The following is a 10,523-nucleotide window of genomic DNA, read 5'->3' as shown; positions in this document are numbered from 1 at the left end:
TAGATTAAAACGTTTGCAGGTATAACGTGGCAGCAGAATGTACAGGACCGGGTTTATCGCTGGAACATGGGAGACGCATTTGCGCTGCAGTGCGCGTAGTCAGGTTGTTGTTGATGGTGAACAAATCTGGCCGGTGATTACTCGCCTAAAACTGCGGTATTCCACGTGTACACTGGAATACAAGCTTGTACGACTTAATGACATTAAGCAAGTACCAACTAGGCTAACAATCAGTATTGTACGACTTAATAGGCTAATAGCTTGGGTTTACGGCCCGATGTGAATAATGAGAGACGCTGTAGTGGAGGGCTCCGGAAATATCAACTCGTGGTGTTTGTGCTACATTACAAAGCCTCGGTGGGGCCTAATCCATAGGAAATGTTTAGTTGCCGTGAATATTGTAGAACTGAAGCCACTTCTGACTTTGACCGCTGCTCTGTCTTAAAAACAACCGCGTAGGTTCTCTCAACCTTCGAGAAAGTTTCGCTAAGGAGCAGAATAGTTTCCTCTGCATATTTAACAAAGACCAGATTAACAAAATGATAAATAAATAATAAAAGTATTAGTCATCGTGGATACTTCTGCTCAGAACCGTGTTTTGTGAGCTAATGGCGTAACATTAGCATATCTGCACGTTGGAACGTCACCATCTCACTTCCGTGGAAGTGGAGTGGTGCAGCTGTTTATAGAACAAGTCTGATTTTCGTAGAACTGCTTTCCTGTAGTATCAGAGCAGGCGTAGTTATTTCGATTTTGTCGGATCATGAAAGGACAAAAATGACGATGATTAGGTATTGATTTCTGAACAAAGCCGAAATTTCAAACAGCAAATGGACCTTTACTACATGTGGCTGATGAACTATGTGGCAAACACAGGAGTGTAACTGCTAAGTGTTGATTAACCAAGCATATACAGCCTACACACAGTCAATATAATCTTCTAACTCATAGGACATTAAAAATAGGATCCAGGGAGTAGACAACATAGCGTGTCTAATGCAGTGCAGCTGCACGCATTAACTGCAGATTTTCTCTTTGTGTATAGAGTCGTGAAAACTCGGCAATGCATTGCTAATACGGCACGTTTCAGGAGAGTTTTGATCCCTGTTCTTCTGTCGGCAGCCTGGCCCCAGCACAAAAGAGACAAGAAGTAATATTAGAAAAACGCGATAAGACACCAACAAAGCCACATTTTTCTTTACTTCTCTTCATGCACACATTCATTATAATTCTTGCATTAAAAAACAGACATGTATTTGCTTGAACTATTCAGCTTTGACCATATTAACACTGCTTTGGCTCAGGCACTTGGGCAACTGAACAGGTTATGTGAGTTCATCGTTTAATTTCTCGAATTAGTAGCGTAGTCAGCAATTATTTTTCGAGGGCAGGGGTTCATCTACTACCTTATGCATGTACGTCACTGTGTTTGTATTTTGGCGTGTACATATGCGAAAAAAAAAACAAAACTGTGGAAACTTTGGGCTGAGGGAGCTTGCACCTCTGCCCCCTAGCAACGCCCCTAACACAAATGTATATACCGTATGCTTTTTTTTTTGCAATTTCCAATCGTTGCTTTATTACAGGTGCGATTGCTGAGCGGCAAAATAAAATAATCTTATAATGTCTCTGCTGTATTTCTATCACATCTGTTTGCGTTTTCATACGACACTGCGTGTATTTGCGCCTACATGCAGGTTTCATTGCGCGCAACCCTCTGTTTGATTTCCTGAAGCTGGGCTTGGTCGTTAATTGGTATTGCGAGCTGCATAACCATTGCATATCGAAGCTATTTTTCACGCGTAATAGCGGGAAACAGCACACTGGTTGGGTCCCATTACTTAGGTTTTTGTTTTCCCTAAACTTTCACGAATAGTGACCTGATCAAAGCAGAGACAAATGTATAGAAAGCACGAAAGAATTTACCTTCTCGCTGACATAAAAGATCATCTAACGAAGGCATGCCTCACCGCATATTTTGGTTAGCGTAGCGAAGATTTATCTGAGAGGAAGCCGATCAGGGGTGCGGTGAAGGCTATGCATTAAATTTTTGCTAGTACGTTTTCTTTCCGCTTGTTTGTCAAGCTTACAATCGCACCACGCTCCGCCGCAGTGGTCTAGTGGCTAAGGTACTCGGCTACTGACCCGCAGGTCGCGGGTTCGAATCCCGGCTGTGGCGGCTGCATTTTCGATGGAGGCGGAAATGTTGTAGGCCCGTGTGCTCAGATTTGGGTGCACGTTAAAGAACCCCAGGTGGTCGAAATTCCCGGAGCCCTCCACAACAGCGTCTCTCATAATCATATGGTGGTTTTGGGACGTTAAACCCCACATATCAATCAATCAAGCAATCGCACCACGCTTGAACTAATGTGATGTGCGATAATCATCAAAACACTTGAAAGCGCTGCCATTGGTGGAAAGATTTGGAGCACTGGCACGACGACTATGCACTTCGGAAGGCAGGTAACTCGCTGGCTCCTCCACGAAACCCATCACGGCACTAGCGAGCGGTCCTCCTGACACCATGCCCGCTTGTCTCGGCGCCACTGTAGCCGCTGCCAAAACGTTTGAAGACGGCTCCATCGTACATGTGTACCGTCGCTGTCGAAAGGACACTGTTGTGGCAGCTTAATTTTATCGATGAACGCCGATAAAACGAGACGCATTCCACTATGAACGCAATGTGGGCGCAGAAACTTTACTCAAGGAACGATTCAAGGTAGCTCGATCACTTTTTTGGCAATCTCGAGGAAAACACTCGATAATATCTCAAGTCGAGGTGCATTTTAAGTGAAGGGCGGTATCTTCTACACCTCAAGAAACGTCAGTTAGAGAAAAAAAGAAATTGCTGCCCGGTTGTGTATTGCTGATGATTAGACAGGAAAAGGCAAAGCCACGACAGAGTACGGGAGCCGAGGCGGACAGTTTTGATATTGGGCGAATATGTGCAACCCGGTTAAAAGCCTTCGAGTAGTCGAGGAACGCGCAGTCAGTGTAGCAATTGTCGTCTATATTTGCATGAAGGTCTTCGGTTAATTCAAATGGAGTCTCACACAAAAAGCCCTGTCGGAAACGTTGCTGATTTTCGAAAAAGTAAATGATCGTGTTCTAGATGCCTGTAAATATGCACGGCTATGATGTGTTCTAGATTTTTACAACAAATAAATGTAAGCGAAATAGGACGGTAATTTTCGCATGAGGTTTTATCTACATGTTTTATTACAGGTATTATTTTTGCCAACTTCCAGTATGACGGTATCATGCCAGTTTCGAGCGACGACCGGAATATATGAATTAGTATTTTGTCTCATACGACTAATATATTCTTGAGCACCTTTGAACTGATTCCATCAACACCACATGAAGAAGATAACTTAAAATTCTTCATGACTATGACTATGATTTTTAATGGATTGTATACACTGGTTCCATTAATTGAAAATAGAGATCTACGTAGGGTATGTTGATACTGTTCTCTTTTGTGAAGACAAAAGCGAAAAAAGGAAGTAAATGATTTTGGCCACTGGCTAGCTCGGAGGGGGACGTTGTTAGAATTGTGCAATGAGATGTCTTGGTTTTCGCTGGTGTGTTTTGTGCTTTGCGAAATTTAGCTGGGTTGTTCTTCAGTGGTGTGGTTATATGATTAGAAGAATACTTCTCCCTATTCAAAGCAGTGCATTATGCTTTTATGCAGGTTTTACATTTAGGCCAAGCTGAAGAATTTCTCGAGCACTTAGCATTATTGTTGGGCAGCTTTTTTCTTATTCAGCATATTCTGTAGATTTTTAGTGATAAGTGGATTTGATTTATCCTTACTAATTTTAACCAGTCGAACATACTTTTCAACTAATGTACACAAAATTTGCTTCGAAAGCAGCCAGTTCTCTGTGGCGAACGTATTGTGGAAACATGGCAGGTAAGTATTTTCGAAGAACAGCGCTAGTGGATAATTATTCTCCTGATTACATGTAATTATAGTCCCAAATTTATTTTATATGTACACCGGTAACATGAAGAGGGATGTTCACATTTGCTTGGGGTAACTTACGTGCACTGAGTACGTCCGAGAAATCCACATTACGTATTGTTTCCGGACCAGTCGTGAGGATAATATCTGAAATGTTCGGACCACATGTTGGCTTCATAACAGTCTCAAAGCGATTGAACTCGAGAATTAAGAAAATCATTTGATGCATGACAGCGTGACAACGTGGACTAATAATTGACAGCGTGGACTAATAAATCGGCGGAAAGTTAAAGTCGCAAAACAAGTAAATTATGTCAGCTCAAAAATTTAGGATGACTTGTTAACACGTAGCATATTACTGAAAAAAGAGTGCAAGTCCGGCGAACGATAGCAAAACCTGTCAGGATTTTGGAGGAAGGGACAGCACAAGCTGACCAAACTGTTACGAGGTCAGAATTAATGTTCACTAAAACAATGGCAGCTTATACACGGGGTGAATGAAGAAGAGTGGGGCGAAACATCCGTCCGTCCATTCGTTCTTGCTTCCGTCTGTCCATGCGTCCGTCTGTGTGAGGCTATGCGACCATCCGCCCGTCCGTGTGTGCGTCTGTTCGTGCGTACGCACGCCCATCCGTACATCCATCCCTGCGTTCGTCCATGCATCCTCCCCTGCGTCCGTCCATGCGTCCATCTGTCCGTGCAGCCATCCGCGCGTTCGTCCATGCATTAGTCTCTGTGCCCGTTCTTTCATTAGTCAACGCTCCAAGTACCAGCATCTCGCATCTTTTCATCACATATTCCGCTTATAGAAGCACCGTCATCCAGCGTACATCCCAAGGACTAAACGAAAGGTGGCACACGCACACTTTCTTACGGCTTTCGCTTCGGGTCTACTTTTTACCTTTAACCACGTCGAGTTCATGGTATACACTAGTTCACTGTATTTATTCATGGCACCGCGGTCCAACGCTCGCTAAACCTTTCTAAAACCAAGGAGGTTACGCACAGCGAGTATAAAGTAGACCCCCTTCCTTGTCAGATAGTGACCAATGTACATGGCAATGGCTGCAAATGGGAATGAGAGACAGGAGAATTCAGCTTTTAGTGAACGCGCATGCTGCAAATTTTTTTATTGTTCAACAACGCACAGGAGAAATCTCCCACCGGCACCACCTTGATGGTCAAAGCGTAAAACATGTTACGCACTACGACGAGGGACGAACGAGTGCAGTTTTAAAGAGCTTCGCCCCTAAAATAAAGTCATGATTTTAAAGACGGTAGTTTTTCTTGGGGTACTTCCGTAGAGTAACATAAAAGTGGTCACTCGGGCCAAAAAGTGGCTGAGCTACGCAGCTTCACCCCAGCCTTAAGATGGCAACACATCATGCTCTGCTTCAAGAAAACTCGTGTGATAGTTATTTACCTACTACAGTACCTTTCCTAGTGCATTATAAGTCTACGTGTTTTTCTGTGTGACAGTGGCCTCAATCCGTCTTTATCGTGTGCGACTGTACGCTGCGATATCGTCGGGCTGGGATCAAGCATGATTCGAACGCGAGAGAAGTGCACATGTCATCGACGCGACGGCAATGTTGTCACTCACCGTGGTCATGAGCATTTACGGCAATGAAGAAGTACGGGCAGCAGCAGGGAGATGTCATAAAATATGTGTGATAACAAGCCCGGCGTGCGTCGTGGTATTCGCTTGTTCCGTCTGCCTCTCGGCTTGGCTGCTGCTATAGGTACGAACGCCATCAATAGTTTGTTAAGTGTGTATAAGCACCCGGCAATGCGGTTTACGAGATGTGATGGCAGTGCCAGAACACACAGCCTAGTGAGTAGGCGTAGCAAAACCGGGTCTTCCAATGCGTAGCCTAGCAAGTAGACGCAATAAAACCGAAGTTGCACGTGCATATAATTTTCTTTTTTAGTTGTGAGCAAGGAGGTCACGGCTGATTATGTAAGCGCCCAGGAAGCGTCATTTGAGAACGTGCCAAAAAGGGCACCGACACTTCAGCGTGTCACTGTCTTCAGCGAGCGTTCCATTTTCTTAGTATCCCTGGCGGTCGGTACCAACAATGCTGAAGCCCAAAGAGCTTCGTCGCGCCCTCTGGTCCACTGTCAGGTGCCTATTCCATTTGTGATTGATGCCTTAACCTAGCGTTTCTGACATTGTGCTGTTCGGCGCAGAGATCCTTTTTGTGCTCTTCACTTCGCGTACTGTTTACGTAGATTGCTTCACACGAAAGGAAACTGCTTGGAATGCATCGCAGCACGCTCGCGAGAAAATTCTTCTTTGGCTCAAGAAATTGAGTCGCCGCTCACGTTAGGTTTTATTTGTGCCGCTACATGTATTGAAATTCACTGCATGAGTCAGATTTTGTTAAAAGTGCAGCCATGCTCAGTATCGTAACTTGTACCTTTCGCAAAATGCTTGAAACTCTAACGAGCGCAATGACAGAGAAGTGGTGGCTAGAAAAATGTTTTCTGGCTATAAAGCTAGGTTGTAAGCATTGAGTAAACGCTCCTGCCTCGTCAACGGCTTGCATGAGATCTAAAATTGCTTTGTTTTTGCTGCGGCCACTGCTTGTCACTGTTATTCGCGAAAGAATGATGTAAAGTGTGTAGAAGAAAATTAGTGCGAAGGTTGGAAAGCAAACCTAGCCAACATTTTTTTTTCGATTTTTCAGTTCATGTCGGAGTCAAATGCTGAGGCAACTATACTGCCGTGTTGTATTGGGCGCTATATAGGTAGTTGTGTGCGTTTATTGCAGTTTTACTCTGCTGCGGTTGTTGTTATATTGTTGCCTATATGTTTATTTTTTGTGTGTAATTTATAACCATGATATGGCAGCTGTATTTTCGCGACTCGCAGTGCAATGAACTTCTCTTCGTGCCTGCGTTTATCAAACAATAACGAAGAGGGCGTGTGCTTATCAAGAATATCACCTGAAAATAAAAGTTTTCGCTCCTTCCAATGATTCTCATATTTTAATTAAAATGTGTGCATAGCCACACATTAGCATCGTGTGCTCGCAAGCCGTCGGATCGAATCCAGGCTGTGACGGCTGCAATTCAGACGGAGGCAAAAATGTTGTACGCTAATTTGCTCAGATTTGGGTGCACGGTAAAGAAACCCAAATGGTCGAAATTTCTGGAGCCCTCCAGTACGGCATCTCTCATACTCATGTGGGGGTTTTGGGACGTTACACCCCACGTATCAATCAATCATTGGCATCGTCTGTTTGTCGCTCTAGCGGTGCAGCTTACACGAAGCCCCTCGATGCATGCAAACGACGCGTTAAAAAAATTATGGCCTCAGAGACGAGCACGCACGTAGAGATGGTTTCGGAGGCTGTATAGGTTTCCTAGTCATTACAAAATGGGCTTCGAGACAGTCCTTTCTGTGTTCTGCCATCTCTGAAGTTGCGAAGTCCCCCCCCCACACGTTTGATGCGCTTCGAACCCAAATCAGCAGCGGGGCCCGGCATATGGAAGTGTCCTCTCTTAACATTTTATATAACTCTATGGTACTTCAACGCAAAATTCTTGGTCTGTCTGTTCGTTTGCCGAAATGATAGTTGAAACAGCCAAAATTCAACCCCTTCCGCAGCGCCCACCAATATTGCTCAAGTTCCAGCGTTCATACTTCTGTGATTATCAATTAAAAATCACTTATTGTGCATATTTGAGGCACAATAATAGCACGACAAAATTCTGTTAGAAGGCATACGTAATTCTAAGGACCATAGCGTTTATCACGCTGCGCTGACAATGCAACGCTAAGCACGAAAAGACAAGTGTTTCCAACGCTTTGCTAAGACGACATGATTGTGCCACCTACCTATCACTTCGCGTTCTACACCTTATCGCCTCCAAGACAGGCGCGCACGCCATCCTTCGTTTTCAAAGATAATTGCCAGATAGCGCTCGTGTCGCATGTGCCTCGATGCGCTCGTTCGCCTCCACTGCACGGATCAAAACACCAACGCAGTGCTTCCAGCATACAAATCACCAGTTTTCTCGCACAGTCCATTAAATAAACGTTTTGTTCACTCTCTCCAGATGCAAAACTATCATCTTTCAACGACATTTGCAGTAAACACGCACATACGAGGCCATTTTTTTTCTTATGCCGACCAAAACACCACCTCATCTATTACCAGTGCGATCAAACCAGTAGATATGCCAGATGTTAGCTGAGGTGAAAATTTATTCATGACTGGGAGCAGGATTTAGCCTAATTTCTGTGAAAGCGACAATATCAAAAATACTGTCATACAGAAAAGCAGAGATCCAATCTTGCTTCGACATAATACAGCGTGGGCTATAGCGATTGACAGTGACACTGAGGTATTAATATGCTTTGGTCATTGATTGTGCACGCGCGCGCAACGCTGTAGCTATCTCAGAGATTCGATAACTGCGTTCTTCGAAGAGTGATAAATGCATGTCTTGGAAGCAATGCGTAACTTGTTCACAGAGAGCGTTTCGGCAAATTCAATCAGCTTCCTTCGCGGGAGCCGAGGGCAGACATCTTCATCCTAAACGTCCAATTAGCCTAAATATTCTTGCATCGATGTCTGCCTCGTGCTCCCGCGTGGTCATTTGCGAGTGACTGACCACAAAAAACGATAATAAAAAAACGCTAAAGTACGATCACAAAAAAAAATCCGGGACCATGGCGACACGTGGACTCTGAGTTGTTGAGTGCTTCAATTTTTTAAGGTCAACTGAAACCTAGAAATTGGCTGGGATTTCATTGTAAAAAAAAGCTTGGCAGATCCCACGTACAGTGGGAATCTGTGATATGCGAAGCACGAATGAGGAAGGTTGATATGTTATTTTAAAGTTAGCACAACGTTACGAGGTGACGGTAAATTAGGCCGTACCTTACTTCCTTGTCATGATTATCATGTTTGAACGTTTTATTTACTTCCGTCATCTATTCACGTTACCTGATACTAAAATCGGTATATGTGGAGCTAACTCCGTTTCATACAAGAGGTGCAACGCTGTGAAGGCTAGGCAGGTAGTCCGTAAAGAAAACACGAGGTGTTGCTCCGCGCGGTTTCATAGCCCAGTGGTCTGACGCGTCGCTCCGGAGAGTTCACCGTAGTTTTGAAGTGCATGGGTTCCATTTTTGCCATTTTCGGTTCTATTTTTGAAGTGCATGGGTTCCAAAGTGCCAATTTTTCGAAGCTGCCACAACAAGTTAAAAAAAAACGGCGGCGCGGGTCCCGCGGAGAGGGAAAACCTGATACGAAAGCGACAAACATAAATTACCAACTCGCATATTTGGATTGTTTATCCGACAACAAAGGCGTTTGTTTTTTAACCTGATGACAAATATGTATGCTTAGAAGTTTCCCGAGAAGCATTTATTGATTCTCGTACACCCCAAGCGACGCACTACTTTTTGGTCGCGGCAGTACACAGCGGAAACAAGAGCGCTAGCTTTGACAGCATTGCACATGATGTATGAAACGGAGTATACTGAAACGGCGACAAGCGCATCATGAATGACCAAATACACTCCGACGGAATGTTGACGCGCGTGCACACTGGGCACAGCAACGCTGCGCTATCAACGTGAGCACTAGTCTGACGCCAGGTGCGACCGGTGCGACCAGCGTTCGTCGGCGTGGCCAGGCGGCAACTGGCGCAAAATGTGACATAGTGTATTTCGGGCCGATGACGTTACCCAGACAGCAGTGCGTCTGCCTCTCTTCGTGACGAATAAACGCCCGCCGTGCTCACACGCGCATGCGTCTAAGCAACGCAGCGCGACGCACGCCTGCTAGTATATGGCAGGCAGATCGGCGCCTGGCGTGGCATCGCCGTCGTGACGCGACGAAACGAACGCCGGTGCGCACGCGCGCCTGGTCCCGTCGAAGCGTATCGGTGCCTTGAGTGAGACATGTAGTCATGTTCTCACATGACATGCATCTCATGATTATCATGTTCGCACCAGTCACGTATACCTTCGTCATCAATTCACGTCACTTAATGCCAAACTTGGTATATGTGAAGCTAGCGAAGCGGCCGCGAGAACATAAACAGCGTTGCATGCAGTCATGTTGTTACATGGCACGCGCTTGACGATTATCATGTTTGCACCAGTCACATACCTTCGTTATCCATTCACGTCTCGTAATACCCAATTTGGTATAAGTGAAGCTAGCGAAACGACCGCGAGTGCATCATGAGCGTGGCATGTAGTCATGTTCTTACATGAGATGCATGTCGTGATTTTCATGTTAGGGTGTGTCGCTCGTATCCACCATGCAATTCTGCATATATCATACCACTTCTGCAACATGACATGTGAAAGAAAGCACCGAAAGAGCTGCAGTACCATGAAATGTAAGTCATGACATTCATGACATCCATGTCATTATTTCCATGGTATGACTAGTCGAATATGTTTTTCATACAGTCATGTTATGCCATACCAAGTTTGGTATTGATACCATTGTTGAAACGGCCAGGAGAGCTCAAAGTCGTAGGCGACTAGATAGATAGATAGATAGATAGATAGATAGATAGATAGATA

This window comes from Rhipicephalus microplus, chromosome 9, assembly GCF_043290135.1.
Source record: "Rhipicephalus microplus isolate Deutch F79 chromosome 9, USDA_Rmic, whole genome shotgun sequence".
NCBI classification, from domain to species: Eukaryota; Metazoa; Arthropoda; class Arachnida; order Ixodida; family Ixodidae; genus Rhipicephalus; species Rhipicephalus microplus.
The sequence above is the reverse complement of the archived record's forward strand: the minus strand, read 5'-3'. Positions refer to the sequence as shown.